Source organism: Onychostruthus taczanowskii, unplaced genomic scaffold (assembly GCF_017590055.1).
Source record: "Onychostruthus taczanowskii isolate IOZ18803 unplaced genomic scaffold, ASM1759005v1 scaffold56, whole genome shotgun sequence".
Lineage (NCBI taxonomy): Eukaryota > Metazoa > Chordata > Aves > Passeriformes > Passeridae > Onychostruthus > Onychostruthus taczanowskii.
In genome coordinates, this window is record NW_024503235.1 from 5,023,234 (window position 1) to 5,037,502 (window position 14,269).

The 14,269-nt window shown below is 54.5% G+C and overlaps 1 protein-coding gene across 4 annotated transcripts in view; it reads right to left on the reverse strand.

Annotated features, from left to right (window-relative positions):
- HIVEP3 (HIVEP zinc finger 3) overlaps positions 1 to 14,269 on the reverse strand; it is a 251,827-nt gene that overhangs the window by 105,840 nt on the left and 131,718 nt on the right. For 3 of the 4 annotated variants that reach the window (XM_041417531.1, XM_041417529.1, XM_041417532.1), the window contains one exon: positions 8,329 to 8,421. The exons of the other annotated variant lie outside the window; for it this stretch is intronic. The gene's annotated coding sequence lies outside the window, so the exon portion shown is untranslated. The remainder of the gene's footprint in view (positions 1 to 8,328; positions 8,422 to 14,269) is intronic. 4 annotated transcript variants of the gene reach the window in all.

Sequence of the window (14,269 nt, forward strand, 5' to 3'; positions counted from 1 at the left end):
CCCTGCCCAGTTCAAACTCTTTGCTCTCCAGGAAAGAACAAAAATCTGTGCCTTTTTTTTTTTATAAAACCTAAACTTTTTGCTCCCCAGAACCCTCCTCCATCTCTCTTGTCCCCATGTCCTTCCAGAGCCTTCCTGACCCTTGGAAGAGCCAATTCTCTTTGGAAGAGCCAATTTTCACACAATTATTTGTGTGACAAAGGACCACATTTATCACCTGGACTGGAGTCAGGGATTATTAAGGCACACAACCCAAACCCCTGCTCCCTTCGTTCTGATTTGGCAAAAATGCTCAAAAGCCAAGAAAAGCCCTGAAGGGCGAGGGTTTTTGGTGAGAGGTTTTGTGCCTGACACAACTCCTTCCCAATTCCTGCCTAATATCCCATCCATCTTCTCTGGCAGAAACATTCCCTGTGTCCTGTCCCTTGTCCCCAGTCCCTCTCCAGCTCTCCTGGAGCCACATCCACACCCCAAGATCTCCCAGCTCCATCCCTGGATGCCAGCAGAGCCTCACTTCCACTCCCAGGGAACGGGATCAGGGCATTCCTGCTGGTTTCATTCACAAATTCCTCTCTCTACACCTACCTGGATGTTTTCCTCAAACATCCAACTGCAGGGCTCACCTTTTGGCTGCCCCCTCGCAGCTGGTGCTCAGTGCCCAGCTCTGATCAATGCACACAGGAGCACAAAGCGTTTTCTGCCAGCTGGGGCCACACTCAAACCCCGCAGGCAGCAGAGCGGGGCCACGGCCCTGAGCTCAGCCCAGGATCCCAAAGCAGCTCCAGCCCAGGGACACTGCAAAGCAGCCAACACCTCACCTGGCACTTCCCCTTCCCTTCCTTAAAGCCCTCAAAATGCAAAATGCATCCTGAACCTACAAAATGCCTCCTAAAACCTGCAAAATGCATCCCAAAACCTGCAAAAAGCATTCTAAACCAGCAAAATACATCCCAAAACTGCCAAATGCATCCTAAGCCAGCACAATGCACCCTAAAAGCTGCAAAATGCATCACAGGACCTCCAAAATGCATCATAAAAGCTACAAAATGCATCTCAAAACCTGCAAAATTCATTCCAAAACCAGCAAAATGTATTCTAAAAGCTGTAAAATGCATCCCAAATCAGCAAAATGCATCCCAAATTCAGAAAAATACATCCCGAAACTGCAAAATGCATCCTAACACCTGCACAATGATAATAAATAATAAAAAATAATTAAAATCATATAGAAGAAATAATAATATATCATAAATAAACTAATACATAATAAATACTGATATATAATAAATAATGAAACCTAATAAATAAATAATAAAAAAACCTGTAGGGTTTTGCTCCAGCGCAAACCCAGCCCTGCCTTGGGGTGAGGAGAACCTCTCCAGTTTGGCAGCTCTGCTTTCACCCCTGCTGCTGCTCCCACCCCTGAACCAGCCCAGCTCCATCCACAGCAGCTTTCCACAGGCACTGAGGCTTTGGCGTTCACAGACATCCCTGGAATTGGGCAGGATTGCCTCTGGAATGGCACCGAGCAGGGCAGGGAGCTCCTCAGGCACTGAGGGTGCTGCAAAGCTGAGGGGTGAGGAGCCAGCCTGGCTTCAGGCAAAATCTGAAATGATCTTTGGGTCTCTTTTAGACTTTTCAGCCCTTTTTGGGGTGGCTGCTGGGTCCTCTGAAATGCCCCAGCCCCGAGTGGTGAGCAGAGATGGGAATGTTTAATTAATGAGGCTGAGCCAGGCTGGGAGAGCTGGGGGTGCTGCCCTGGAGAGGAGAAGGCTCCAGGGAGAGCTCAGAGCCCTTGCAGGGCCTGAAGGGGCTCCAGGAGAGCTGCAGAGGGACTGGGGACAAGGATGGAGGGACAGGACACAGGGAATGGCTCCCACTGCCAGAGGGCAGGGCTGGATGGGATACTGGGAAAGAATTTTTGGCTGTGAGGCCGCGGCACAGGGTGCCCAGAGCAGTTGCCCCTGGATCCCTGGCAGTGCCCAAGGCCAGCTTTGGGACACTGGAAGTGTCCTTGGGACACTGGGAGCTGTCCCTGCCCATTGGGAGGCCAGGCTGGACATTGGGGCTGGGAGCCCCTGGGACACTGGGAGCTGTCCCTGACCATTGGAATCTTGAAGTTCCCCTCCCACCTGAAGCAGTTTGGGATTCTGTGACAGGTCCCAGTTATGTGCTGTCACTCTCTGTGCCCAAAGCACTTCCACCACCATTTACTGGGAATACCATTTAAAATAGCAGCCATTTATTTTTATTTAGTGTTTTTCACCCTGCTGGAAAAAAACCTCTGTGGTCTTTTGCAAACTGCTGTGGGGGGGAGTGTGGCAACACTCCTGGGAGGGAGGGAGAATATTTTTAACCCCATTTTACAGAAGTGGGAACTGAGGCATGCACTTTTCCACAGGAGGAGATTGGCCCCAAACCCTTCTGAATCCTTGCAGGACGATTTCCAGCAGAGATCCTCATTCAAGAAGAAGCACACACTTATTCCAGGCTACAGTGGTCACTCTGTTGTGCCCCAGCCAATTTTCTCACGTAAACAGAGAGGTGCAAGAGTGGTTTCTCTTCAGGTTTTGTTAATTTTAGCCTGAGAAAGTCATGAAGGAAATACCTCAGCACCACGGGCAAGATGGTGGGAGGTAATTAAACACCCAGCTCCACTTTCCTTCCAGCTCAGAGCAGCCTCGCGTTTGCTGGAGGCATCTCCAGCTCTATTTTTGCCCCTGGTTCCAGGCTGACCTTCCCCTGCACCGTTTTGTTCCACAGACAAACACTGCCCGCCTCCAGGGCAAAGGCATCTTCCTCTCAAACACAGCCCAAACTTGATCTGCCTCTCCAACACGTGCAAAGACCCAGCAGATTTTCAGTGGGTTCTCAAAAACACCCCAAAAAATCTCTGTCCTGCCCCTCCTCCTCCCAGCTCACACCAGCTGGGGTGCCTGGAGGCCTCAAATCTGAGTAATTTGCTGCACAAAGAATTCAAGAATCACTGAACTCAGTGTGGCTGAAGGGTCCCAGGGGTGTTGATCAGATTTAACAGCCCTGGGACAAAAGGGACAAATCCAATTTCCAGCCCAGCTCCTGATTTACAGGTGACAGGACCATTCCAGGGCTTTCCAAAAGCATCCATGGGAATCCATCCACGTGGACTTTAGGGATATCTCTTATTTTAAATTTCTCCTCCACTCATTTCAGCCCCATCTTTTCCCATAGCTTTAATTCATAACACTATCACTTTAATTTATAAATTTATTCAGTAAATATACAAATATTATATATATAAATACATATATGATATAAAATATATATTATATATTTTATATTTTATATAAATAAATATATATATCCAGTAAATGTCCCCAGACAGGGAACAAACCCCAAAAACCTTGAATAAAGGGAACACAGGAAACCCGTGGGCAGCATTTGAAGAGTCAGCAATGCCTCATGGAAAGCTCTGAGGCACATCCCTGGCAGTGCCAAAGCCTCAGCTCTGTCCTGGGGTCACTCTGTGCATCCCTTGGGATCCAGCAGGGAATGGGGAGAGCCTTCCTGTCCCGCCCTTTACCCTGGGAATCTGCCATTGCTTGAGGCAGGAGGAACCAGGCACAAATCCAGGGCTCAGGGGGTTCTTACTGAACCCCCTGAAAGCTCCTAAAACCCCTCAGAGTTTCCCAATTTCCACTGCAAATCCCTCACAGCCCAAGTGACAACCACTCCATCATGTGCAGCAGGTGGATCCCGTTCCAAATCCAGCAAAATGCATCCTAAATGAGCAAAATTCACTCTAAAACAGCAAAATGCATCCCAAAACCTGCAAAATGCATCCTAAAGCACCAAAAGCAGAGAATTGCTTTTATTTGCAGAAGTTAATGTACAACAAGGAAACTCATAGCTGACTCACCAGGCTCATTCCCAAAGTTTGTCATCAACTTTATGGATGTACTTCAGCAAAATACAGCTTTTGCTGCCTGGTAAATAAATCCCACGGCTGAGGGTGAAGGAGGCCGGTCCTGCAACTCCTGGGGCAGAAATCTCTCCCTAATTGCCCTGCAAATGACATTAAACAGTCCCAGACCTGCTGCCTGTGTGGCTCTGTGCCGTCGGGGTGAGGGAACTCTTCAGGAGAAAGGGTTCAGAGCATTCAGAACCCTTTCCTGAGCAGGGCAAAGTTGGGGTTCAGCCCTGGGAAGATTTCAGGGGATCACTGAAATCCCTTCAGCTTGCTGGGAAAAGGGCCAGGCTCAGTTTTATGGGATTCCCCTGGGGCTTCCCCTCTGAACTGCAGCACCAAGTGAGGGCTCAGCAAAGCCCTGAATGTCTGGGTGCATGGGATTTGGGAGAGCTCCAAATGCCAGGTCTGAATTCAGCTGGATCCTGCTGTTTTCTGACAGAACTTTGCCTGAAATCTGTAGGAATACCAGAGAACCAGAGCAAAGGAACCTAAACCCCAAAGGCTGATAACACTTCAACAAACAAGTGACCCTCCAAAGTCTGGGAAAGGAATGATGGATGGGCTGAAAGACAATTTAGGATCTGGAGACTGAGGAGCTGCTGAAGCTGAAAACCTCATTAACACGATCAAAGGTTTAATGAGGTTTCCCCCAATGCTGAAGTTGCTCTGCTTTGATTTTGGGCCCAAAACACTCCTAAAAAGCACCTGAAGTGGTGCCTGGCTTCAAGGCAGTGAGCAGCAAGCAGCCCTTGCTTACAGCAAGTCCATTTTGGGAAGGTAGGAAAACCTGATCTCATGTTTTCCCCTCACTTATCCTGGCTCAAAAGTTGCCAAGCACTTCCCAGAAGGAAGGAAAGTGTCCCCAAACTGCAATTTTTCCGTCCAACTGGAAACAAACAACAACAATTTTAATAAAATGGTTACAAAAATACCACCGAGGTCTCGAATGGGTTGGTTCCTGTTCCTCTGCGGGAAGAGGCTGCTCAGGTTTCCTCTGTAAACACCCAGGGATGGCTGTGCCCGTCCCTCCCGGCTCTGCAGGGCTCACTCCTCACCTGCTGCAGCTGCAGGCCCTGCTCACCTCCTCTGAAAGCTCCACAAAGTGGGAAATGCACAAAAATCAGCACTGCAGGGGCTGCTGGCAGCCTGGGCTTCCCAGGGAGGAGAGGCTGAGCTTGGCTAGGGGCTTTGCAGAGAAAATGAGGCAGCGTGGAGACCAAAGATGATTTATGGCCACATCCACTCTCCCCAAATGTTTTCCGAGTGCCTGAACGCCCCCCCCAGCCCCCTCGGCAGGGACACACAAAGCGCCCTTTGATGCTCGTTAGGAGCTTCACCTTCTGCAGTCTCGTAATTAGAGCCGGGCAGGATGAAAATCTCCTCTATTTGGGATTCCTGCCCCGATTGCAGGGAGCAGGATCGCAGCGGAGTGCCCTGGGAAAGCCCAATTTCTGGAATTCCAGCCAGGGCACAGCGGGAACACAAATAACCTCCGTCCTCTTGCAAGGTGGTCTCAGCTCAGCGAGGAACGGCCCCGGATTAACGAGCCAGAGGTGGGAAGGGAGAGCTCAGCAAATGGAACAGGCAGGCTGGAAAACAGAATAAACATTTCCCTGCATCCCAAGCAGCCCCGCAGATCCCAGCAGAGCCATAAAATCCCCTAACAAGCAGCCTTTCTAAAGGCACGGACAATGAATGGTGCTGAATGTATATTTGAAATAAATCGCTCTCCTTCCCAGAGGGTAATTTTCCTTTTTCCCTCCGTTTGACCCTCCCCTTGCCAAGAAACCCAAGGCTTTGAGGCGCTCTGGAGGCTGCTGAGGCACTTTCGGTGCTCAACACGTGCGGCCAGAAGTTCTGACAGCAGAGCTGGAGGCAGCAGGAGCCCGGGCGAGCGGGGGGGCCGCAGGAAGGCGGAGGAAAATCAGCTTTGCTGAGGCAGGAGCAGCTGGACGCGGCCCTGGGGCTGTGCCAGTGACGCGCGGGGAGTTCCCAGGAGCCCCTCATTACCGGGCTGCCACCCAATGCCCAGGATGGCCGCGGTGATTTCCCTCCAGGACACGCTGCCCTGCTGCCTCGGCTTCCCGGGAAAGCTCCCAGGGCAGCGCTGCCCCGGCCCCGCAGCCCGGGGGAGGTTTCTCAACAGCGCTTCTGTTGTTCGCTTCAGGAGAAATGTTATTTTCGGGAGCGCCGCTGCCGGGACTCACCCGCGGCTCCCCGGAGTGGTTCCCCACATCCGATCACGCTGCCCCGAACACTGAGCCATTCTCCTGAGCCGTGTTTTCCAAGAGAGAACTCCAAACATTTGGGACTTCGCTGCCCAGCCCAGCCCAGCCCAGCCCGGCCCGGCCCGGCTCTGCCCGGCCAGCAAAGCCCGAGCGGCGGGGCCGGCGGGGCTGGCCCTGCTCTGCCCTCCTCTCCCGCACCTGGGGCAGCCTCTGGGCAGCGCAGGGGGCATGGAAACCTTCTGAGGGTGCCTCGTTCCCGAGCTCAAAGCGCGGGGAAGGAGCTGCACAACGCTCCTGGAATGGAGGAGGGCCAGCACAGGGAAGGGAGAAGTGCCCGTGGTGGATGAGGATGAAAATGGTCACTCACGGGGAGTGAATCCCCTTCCTGCGGGCTGCAGGAACTTCCCCAGGCTCCTCGGAGCCTTTCTGAGGAGCTGCACTGCACTTGTGCCCCAGAGGACACAGCCCCAGCGCTGCTGCAGCACTTTGCTGCCAACACGCTCATTAATTAATCACCCAGTAACTCCTGCAAGTTTTTTTTTTTTTCTCTCTCTCTCTCTGATGCACAGTTCACACAGGCCCTCTACAGATTTTGGGTTTTCCTTCCTTAGCAAGGACTGCAGAGAAACCTTCACCAGCCCCAAGGCAAACCCTGGGGCAGAATTCCTGGGGATCAGCTCAGAACAGCACAGCTCAACCCCCCTGTCCCGCCCCAGGGTCTCTGCACCCTCCCCTGAAGGGATGAAAGAAATCCTATTTCCAGCACCCCTGCAGCTAAGAAGGGCACGGCAGAAGGGGGTAAGGAGGACAATGTGACATTTTGGAGCATTTTGACACCCGCGAGCCGAGTGAGAATCACAGCATCCCACCGACCCCACCTGCTCTGGCTGAGGAAACGCGCTCTGCTGCCATCGGGAACATTTTCCCACAAGAATACACAGGAAAAGTCCCCGAAGCACCGGGACTGTGAGAAAAACACGAGTCCCCACAAGCACAGCCACCTTCCTGGAGGGTCACTGACGCCAAATAAACCGGGCGAGGTGGGAGTCGGGACAGAGGGGCCAGCAGGACGGCCAGACAGCCAAGGTAAAACCTGGCTCCGTGCCCTGACAGGAACAATCCTTCAGCGCCGGGGAAACTCAAAGCCTGGGAGCTGCAGGTGATCCCCGGGCAGCGGAGCAGCGCTTGGATTGTATTGCTCACACCATAAATCACCGTGTCAGCTGCCCCGGCCGCTTCCACAGCCAGCCTGGAACTGGCTGAAAGTGCCAGACCCTCTCGGCACGGCCGGGGAGCTCAGGAACGAGGAGGGGGGAAAGCAAACCACGCACAACGCCTTTTTCCGGAATAACAATGCCCGCATTTGCATAGAGCAGCTCAGCCCGGGAGGCACCGATCGCACCTCTGGGCGCATCAAAGGCGTTACTAATTTCCATCGAGGAGAATTAAGGAGCTTAACTCGTTAGCACTCATTTACTCGGCCTTAATGCATTTTCAAAGCTGCCTCATTTTCTGCTGATGAGCAGGTGCTAATCAAGGAACGCTTAAAAGGGATAAAACTCCCCGCGGGTCAAGCCCAGGGACAGCAGGTCCAGCCCCTGGCTTGGGGACATCCAACATCCTGCTTGGCAGGAGCTCCCGCAGGGGTTTCGCTGGCACAGCTCCTGTCGCATCACGTGTGGCCCCAGAACAACCCCTCGGCTCCCCGCTCGCTTTCCTGTGCGAGTGATAAGGAGGAAATCCGTCCCAGACAGGCAGACAGCTCAGCCCAGCGCTCGGCTCAGCCCCAGCGCCCGGCTCCTCATTAGGGCCGGCCGCCAATTAAGAGCCCGAGCTTGTGGCGGTGCCAGCGCAGCCCCCGGAGGTGCTGGCGGCCGATCAAGAGCCACAACCCCCTCGAGGTGTCCAACAACGCGCTGTGCCCAGGAGGGGGGAAAAAAAAAAATTAAAATCACCGACACCCAGCTCCGGGTTACCCATTGCGGTGACCTGACCGGCGGGTGCCCTTGTGCCGCCGGTGGCGGCTGAGCCCTGCCGTGCCCTCCCGCGCTGGGCACGGCGGGCACGCGATGGAGCAGCGGCAGGGCTGCGCTCGGCGGGCACACTCCCGCACACCGCGGAGCCGGGCCCGGGGGACGCGCTCGGCGTTACCTGCACTCGCCCCCCGCGCGGCAGCCGCGGCTCTCCCATGGCTCTGCCGGCGCCAGGCTGGACCCCGCGGCTCCAGGGGGATCTTCTGCCGCGCTGCAATAGAAAAGGTTGGTTTAAAGCTCCTTATTTGGGCAGTGATGTCAAGGGAAGTCGCTCGGGCAGCGCCTCCCCCTTTTTCCATTCACTCCACATTGTTTCCTGTTGTCAAGCGGCGGCTGGGGCTCCGCGCGCGGCCGCGGGATCCTCCGGCCACGGGATCCCCTGGACACCGGATCCTCTGGACATGGAATCCCCTGAACACAGAGATCCTCTGGACACAGAGATCCTCCGGCCACAGGGATCCTCCAGTCCTGGGGGTCCTCCTGTTCTGGGGACCCTCAAGTCCTGGGAGTCCTCCAGCCTGGGGATCCTCCAGTTTTGGGGGTCCTCCAGCGGCGGGATCCTCCGGCCAGGAGGACCCTGCAGCTCTGGGACCCTCGAGCCCCGGGAATCCTCCATCCCCGGCGATGCTCCGGCCGCTGCCCGGTGCCGCTGCCCCGCCGGGGGCCGAGCTGGGCGGGCCGGACACGAGAGCGGCTCCGAGCTGCCCGCACGCTCTCCACAGCCCTTCCCATCGCCCGAGCCGTGATTCCCACCCCTCCTTGCCTGCAGGGGCCGGGGGGAGCCGGGGGAACCCGGCGGCCGAGGCAGCGCTGCGGGTCGGGCGCTGAGCGCGTCTCGCCCGCCGCCTCCCTCCCCCCCTCCCTTCCTTCTCCATCCCTCCCGCCGCCTTCCTCCCCCACATCCTCCTCCTCCTCGTTCCTCCCCATCTGCCCCGGCTCCGGCGCTCCCGCACCCGCGGCAGCTGCCCCCGGCAGCGCATGGCGAGGGAGCCCCTCCGCTCCGCTCCGCTCCCCTCCCGGCAGCAGGAGCCTTTCCCTCGGATGCGGCAGTGGCAGCGGGGCAGCCCTGCCCGGGGACACTGCGAACCTCTCCCGGAGCATCCCTGCGGCTGCGGGAGGGACGGCGGGGACAGCGGGGACACTGGGGCCAGCCCGGACACTGGGGACAGCCGGGGACAGCGGGGACACTGAGAACAGTGGTGACACTGAGGACAGTGGGGACACTGGGGAAAACGGAGACAGCCCGGACAGTGGGGACAGTCGGGGACAGCGGGGACGGTGGGAACAGCCAGGGACAGGCAGGACAACCCGGTCCCGCCAGGGTTTCCAGCGCAGGGAACTCCGGGTTCCTCACGTCCCGTCCACGGAGCTGCCCAGCACCGACCCCGTGCCTGATGGATCCTTACAACACATCCCAGGGCTTGATGAATTTTTTTTTTTTTTTTGGTTGGTTGGATTGTATTATTTCTCTGGAGTTTGGGGGGGGAGGGGGTGTGATATTTTTCACTTTATGCTCGGATAGTTATCGCTTTTTTTCCTTGGTTTTTTGGCGTTTGGAGTTGACCTACAAGAGAGCTGCAGAGGGACTGGGGACAAGGATGGAGGGACAGGACACAGGGAATGGCTCCCTCTGCCAGAGGGCAGGCCTGGATGGGATCTTGGGAACTGGGAATTGTTCCCTGGCAGGGTGGGGAGGGGCTGGGCTGGAATTGCCAGAGCAGCTGGGGCTGCCCCTGGATCCCTGGCAGTGCCCAAGGCCAGGCTGGACATTGGGGCTGGAGCACCTGGGACAGGGGGAGGTCTCCCTGCCATGGCTGGGGTGGCACTGGATGGGATTTAAGGTCCCTTCCCACCCAAACCATTCCAGGATTCTGTGATCACTCCCATAGAAAGGGGAAGCCAAAGCCCTTGGGATAAAAAGGGGAGACAAAGGGATTCCCTGGCAATTCCCACACAGGATCCCAGCTCTGGGCAGCCCAAGCTGAGCTCTGAGGACAGAACCAGACACCCCTGGGTGCTCCAGGCAGCTGGGAAGAGGCAGCCTGGGTTTTTTTTAGGAGAAAGCAGAAGCACAGCCCTGCAGCCCAGGCTGTGTTTACATTTAAATGACATCTGCTTACTCAGCACAACGCTTCTGTTCCACTGCCTGTGGTCAGTAAAGTCCTGCTGGAGGTGGGGAAAACCAGAGCTCCGGGTAGGATCGTTTTGCTCAGCCCCTCAGGAGGGGTTTGATAACCCAGTGCTGCTCTCTGGGCTGTACCTGCTCAAATATTCCCTGGTGAAAGCAGCTGCACCCCAGAGCTGGCACATCCCAGCTCCCCTTTACTGCTACACCAAAAATGTTTGAAAAGAGAAAAAAAAATCACCCCCACCCCACTGAATCCATTCCCATTTGACTCCAGCTTGATAAAGTCAGGGTTAAGTCTAAAAAAGCTGGAGTAAAGTTTCTGATGGAAAGAATGACAGCAAAAAAAGGAACTCAGGATGTGCTTTTTGGGGTGGACACTCCCAGAACTGTCCCTTTGCTCCTCAGTGTTGCTTTGCAGGGGATCCCTGGCAGTGCCCAAGGCCAGGCTGGACATTGGGGCTGCCATGGCAGGGGTGGCACTGGATGGCATTTCAGGTCCCTGAGTCACCAGGGTGTCACCATGGTGTCACTGTGGTGTCACCAAGTGCAGGTGCTCAAGGTCTTTAAGGATTTCCAAGGCTGCAGCCAGACTCTGGATCCCCTGCAGAGCCCTGGAGGACTCTCAGCCTCCCACCCCTCTCTTATAAACACCGGAATTGGGGCTATTTCCTCCTCCAGGGAGTTTCCCCTGGGAGCTGCCCAGCCCTGGAGCTGGGATCAGGTCACAGCTGGAGCTCTGCCCTGCCCAGCTCTGCTGAGACAGGAGCAACCAGCGCCAGGCTGCCCCAGGAGAGGTTTGTGTTGGATATCAGGGAAAATTGATTTCCTGAAAGGATGGTCAAGCCCTGCCCAGGGCAGTGTGGAGGCACCTGGAAGTGCTCAGGAAATGTGTGGATGTGGCACTTGGGGACAGGGGTTAGTGGTGGGCCTGGCAGCGCTGGGTTAGTGCTAGAATTTTATAATTTTGGAGATATTTTCCAACGTTAATGACTCCAGGACAGGCCAGGAGCAGCCCAGGGTTTGTCACTTGGAGGCCACAACCTGGGCTGAACAGGAGGCCTCAGCAACAGAAGGCACTGGGAAGGACAAGATTCTTCATCAAACTGGACTCAGATATTTGAGTGGACATGGAATCAATGAGATACAGCTCCAGAGCATGGAGAGAACCACAAGGAGCCCAAACCAGAATCAGGAGCAGCCACCAAAGAAATCTCTCCTTCACTCCGTGTCCCCAAGCCGGTGACACCTCAGGGGTTGTGTAAGAACCCCCAGTGCCCTCAGCAGCTCCCCACACTGGGATTTAGCAGCCCAGGCACACAGATCAGTTCCTCCTGACACATCCACACTCTTCCTTCCTTTTTTTATTTATTTTTTGGCAGATGGAGATGAGCTGAGAAGGGGCTGGGAGGAGCTCTTGTGAGAATGTGGAAGGGCAGCCAGGGAGAGGCTACAGCACCTCTACTGTCATCAGCTGCCTCTCCTGGGAAGATTTAGTCCCAGGAATTCACAGAAGTCCCAGAATCGTGGAATATTTGGGTTGGAAGGACTTTAAATTCCATCCAGTGCCACCCAGGGACACCTCCCCCTGTCCCAGGTACTCCCAGCCCCAGTGTCCAGCCTGGCCTTGGGCACTGCCAGGGATCCAGGGGCAGCCACAGCTGCTCTGCCAATTCCAGCCCAGCCCCTCCCCAGCCTGCCAGGGAACAATTCCCAGTTGCCAAGATCCCATCCAGCCCTGCCCTCTGGCAGTGGGAGCCATTCCCTGTGTCCTGTCCCTCCATCCTTGTCCCCAGTCCCTCTGCAGCTCTCCTGGAGCCCCTTCAGGCCCTGCAAGGGCTCTGAGCTCTCCCTGGAGCCTTCTCCTCTCCAGGAGAGCACCCCCAGCTCTTTCAGCCTTTCCAGTCCCACAGGATTTGTGCATCCCCAGTCATTTTCTCCAGATGGGAAGACTCTGACCCAGGAAGGTGAAGTGACTCCTTGAGGGCTGCACAGGAAATCCGTGGGAGAACTGAGAGGAAACTTCCCAGTTCCCACACTGCATTCCCAGCTCTTTGCTGGGAACCTCCCTTCCCACCAGGTTACCCCAAGAGCAGCTCTGCAGCTGTGTGGATGGAAAAGCTGCAAGTCCTGGCATCATTTTCAGGCTCTGTAAAGGGATTTTAGGAGGAGAGGAATTGTCTGGGAGCAGCTGGAAGCATGCAAGGTGCTCCAAGGAGCTGCTGTGTAGCAGAAATGGTGGAAAAATGAGTAAAACTCAAAAAAAACCCCTCCACCAGGAGAGGTGGGAACAGTTTGACAGAGGCCTTTTCAGGCACTGGGTAATTTCTGCCCAGCCTGGGCCAGGCTGAGGTGAGGGATGGGAGGAAAAGGCTCTGAGCTCGGGGTGAGGAGGGAGATGTGGTTGTTTAACCCCCCTGCACCTCAGAACAGTCCCTTTCCTGGCTAAACAGTTTCTAACAAAGGATTTCCACAAAAGTCAGCGTGGCCTGAGCTTCACCCTGTGTTTTCCTGCCCCTGCAGCAGGAACAGGAGTCTCCAGAGAACGTGGGCCTTCATTTTCCAATTTAAGCAAAACCACAATTTTCTGCCCAAGAGAAGCCACCAGCACCAGGCAAACACCTTTGTGTGGATTGCCCTGAAAGGCCATTTGTGCTGTTTAAGGGAAAATTACCTAAAAAACACCTTTCAAACTGTTGAGGCACAGAGATCAACCCTGGGGCGCTGAGGATGTCATGGGCAGGGTGAAGGACCCTGGGGAAAAATAAATCTTAAAAAACCTACAGCATTTTTTTAAACCAAAATTTTCAATGTGCTCCTGTCTGGCTCTGTGTGAAGCACTTTAACACATTTGCACTTTGCTGTCAATTTTGTTACTTTTTGTTTTTCCTTTCTACAAGGGTTTGGAGTGACAGGACCCACAGGGAATGGTTTTAAGGTGAAGGAGGACAGGGCTGGATGGGATTTTGGGAATGAGGAATTGTTCCCTGGCAGGGTGGGGAGGGCTGGGCTGGAATTGCCAGAGCAGCTGTGGCTGCCCCTGGATCCCTGGCAGTGCCCAAGGCCAGGCTGGACATTGGGGCTGGGAGCACCTGGGACAGGGGGAGGTGTCCCTGGGGTGGCACTGGATGGAATTTAAGTTCCTTCCAACCCAAATCATTCCATTAAGATTTTTTCATTTTAAAGCCCCAGAGCCCAAGTCTGAGCATTGCCACTCCTGACAGAAGAGGGGACAGGGAATGTTCTTTTCACTCCACCCCTCCCCTTGGGAAATCTGGAGCAGCAGAAACCTGTGAACCCCGCACATTCCAGATAAATTTAACAACCTTTTCCAACCCGAGCTGTCAATCTCTGAACGGGAAATGAGAACCTTCAGCAGTTCCAGGCTCAGGCAGAGGCACCGACAACCCTGAGCTCCCCCTGCTCCTGGAAATCCCTCCTGGCCCCTTTCCTGAGCTGGGTTCATTTGGAATAGTCCGGCCCCAGAAGCCCAAGGCCCTTTTCAGCCATCCATCAGCAATTAAGCAAACAAAGAGTAATTAATACCCTTAATTAAGGGCAGTGCTCATTTGCTCACGCAGGACCCTCCATCCCTCAGACAGCACAGGATTTCTGCATCCCACTTGCCACATCTGCAAAATTCCTTAACTCCAAATGTCCCTGTGCTCATTAAACATCTCAAAACCACCAGGGAGAGTCTTCAATTATCCCAAAAAATCCCTGCAAAGTTGGGTTCATATTCCAAGGCTCCCATTAAAGACACATGTCCTGGGAAGTGGCAGGCACGAGGAATCATTATGCTAATTTTAGCCAGAGCATCTGCTCGATGTTAAATCTGAAACTCCATCTTGGAGAAATCATTTTTTTTTTTTTTTTTTTTTTTTTTTTTTTTTTTTTTTTTTTTCCCCCATCTAATGAGCAATTTTTTAAAAAA